The sequence below is a fragment of the Cicer arietinum genome, chromosome 3 (assembly GCF_000331145.2).
Source record: "Cicer arietinum cultivar CDC Frontier isolate Library 1 chromosome 3, Cicar.CDCFrontier_v2.0, whole genome shotgun sequence".
Taxonomy (NCBI): Eukaryota; Viridiplantae; Streptophyta; class Magnoliopsida; order Fabales; family Fabaceae; genus Cicer; species Cicer arietinum.
Genome location: NC_021162.2, coordinates 36657680 through 36660498, shown reverse-complemented (window position 1 = coordinate 36660498; position 2819 = coordinate 36657680).

Below are 2819 nucleotides of genomic sequence, written 5' to 3'. Positions count from 1 at the left end.
GGTCTTCCTTTTCCTTTTTATTATCTTATTTTATGGTTTCATTATTATTATTATTATTATTATTATTATTATTATTATTATTATGATTATTATTATTATTATTATTATTATTACTATAATTAATATTATTATTATTATTATTATTATTATTATTATTATTATTATTATTATTAATTGTTACTCTTGTATATGAACTTAACCCATAAAACACATTTTACTCCTTTCTTCTATTTTATTTTTTTTTTATAAAACCAATAATTAGCAAAATTTAATTTCTTTAATACTTCATTTTTTTAATAAAATTTCATTACTAAAATATTACTAATATTTTGAAACTAATATTTTATAAAATAAAGTGATTAAAATAATTAATCTTTTAAAATACATTAATAACCAAGACTCTCATATTTAAAATAATTACTATGATTACATATTTTTTTCATCCAAATACTCACATTAAAATACTACCATCAGAGAGTATTCAAAATTATAAAACAAAAAAAATATAACATATAAACTTTATATTAATTACTAAATTATAATAAATATATATAAAATTATAGTAGCATAACAAAGATATAAAAATATAGGAAATCAATTGCAATTGTACTAGCATCGCAAGATGATTATTTATCAACTAAATAACTAAAAATATAAATCAGTTAGAAAAAAATTGAAGTATAACTATGTGTACACTTAACATCATTCAAACTCACAAAACAATATCACATTTACTAGATACATGCATATACACGTTAAATTGTCTAAAATCTTATTATTTAAATTATTAAACTAAAATAGTATTGTTTTTATAAAAATATATAAAATAATATAATATTTGTTATTTATATCACGCATTTAGTCTAATATGTAATTAGTAGATAATAGAAAGGCCATATATAAAGAAAATTAATTCCAAAATTAATCAACATATATTTTAAAATAATTTTAACACCAAATCAATCATTTAAAATTCTATTTAATTAATGAAATAATTTATTATAAAATTTGAGGTGTTACAGAGAACTCTAGTAGTATAGACTAATTAGTAGACACTACTAGCTCTTTCATTACTTTTGATGTTTTTTTTCTACCTTTTTCACCTCATTTTCATTTCTTTATTTATATGTTTAATATATGTTTTTTCTATTTACTTATGGACTCAAACAAAAAAATTATTATATTTTTTATTTCAATAATAAACTATATATTAAATTGAAACAATAAAATATCAAATATAAATATATTTTAATGAGTGATGCAAAAAAAATAGACATAGTTGGAAATTAATGTGTTGAGATATTAAATTTAAAAAATTTAACTAAAAATGAATCTATTTTTAATAAAATAATTTATATTTATATATTGATTAAAAATATTGAAAAAAAATGATTATAAAAATTGAATTAAAATTATTGTATATTTAAAAGTTGAGTTGAAAATATTTTTATAAGGAATTATGAGAACATAATGAAAACAAATCGGTCCAATAATAAACCAATATAAATTGGGGAGAGATTTGTGTATGGTTAGCCATAACTCAGATTGAATTACCGAGAATAACTGGGTCTAAATATTAAAGCAATTTTTATTTTTTATTTTGAGAAAATTAATTTAACTTTTTTGAAGTCACCTTAAGTGAAGCTAATGCTCCCTCTAGTTTTAAAAAAACAATCACTTCTCCTTGTTTATATATATGGGTAAATACCACTTATAGTCCTTTAATTTAATTTCAGTTAATGTTTTAGTTATTTATCTTTTTTTTCTCGACTTAGTCCTTTATTTTAATTTTAAGTGACAATTTAATCTTTTATGTTTTAAAATGTTAACAATGTTATCCTTTTTTGTACAAAAATTCAAAAATTCATCAAAATTTTCAAACAAAACTCATAAGTTTATTTATATTCTTTAATATAAAATAAACTTTATCAAATTTGTAGCTCAAATCTTCAAATAAACTTATATTTGTCATTCTTTATTTGATGTTGTTAGAGATAAAAATGTGAGTTTATTTAAAGATTTAAGTTATGAATTTGATGAAATTGCATTATATTGAGGATGATAATTAATTTTATGGGTTTTGTTTAAAATTTTTAATGAATTTTTTGAAATTTTGCAAAAAATAAGGATAACATTGTTGACATTTTAAAACATTAAAGATCAAATTGTCACTTAACTGAAATTAAGTTAAGGGACTACAGGTGCGATTACCATCTCACTCCCTCTCAACACCTAGAAATTTTGAACGCAATTCAAACCACAGAGGAAGGAATTCCTATCCTGGACGAAATAGGAAACCCAATACCTGATGCAGTTGCAACACTAAAATGGGAAATGAAAAGAACTAGACAAGAACTAGGTTCTTTTTGTAAACAATTTGAAATACCTATGACAAATATTTCGAAAGACTGTCAAGGGTCTTGTTCTAAACCTTATAGAAAACCTCGCACAAAATCTTTCACCAAACCAGACAAACTTGAGTTCTATAAAAAATCTAGACCCCAAAATTCTTACAATCAAAGAAAACCAAATTTTTACAAGAAGAAACCCTTCCAAAAGAAGTTTGAACCTCAAACTTCAAAACAAATAACTTGTTATAAGTGTGGCCAAACAGGACACATCTCAAGATATTGCAAGAGAAACAAAAAACTCCATAAATTAAAAATCGATGAACAAATAATTCAAAAAATAGAGGCAATACTTTTAGAAACTTCTGAAGAAGAAACTGTCACGGATTCTGAAGTAAGTTCTTCTGAAAATGATAAACCCCTAATGTTTTAACAAAGGATCAAGAACTAATTCTTGATATTATAAAACAG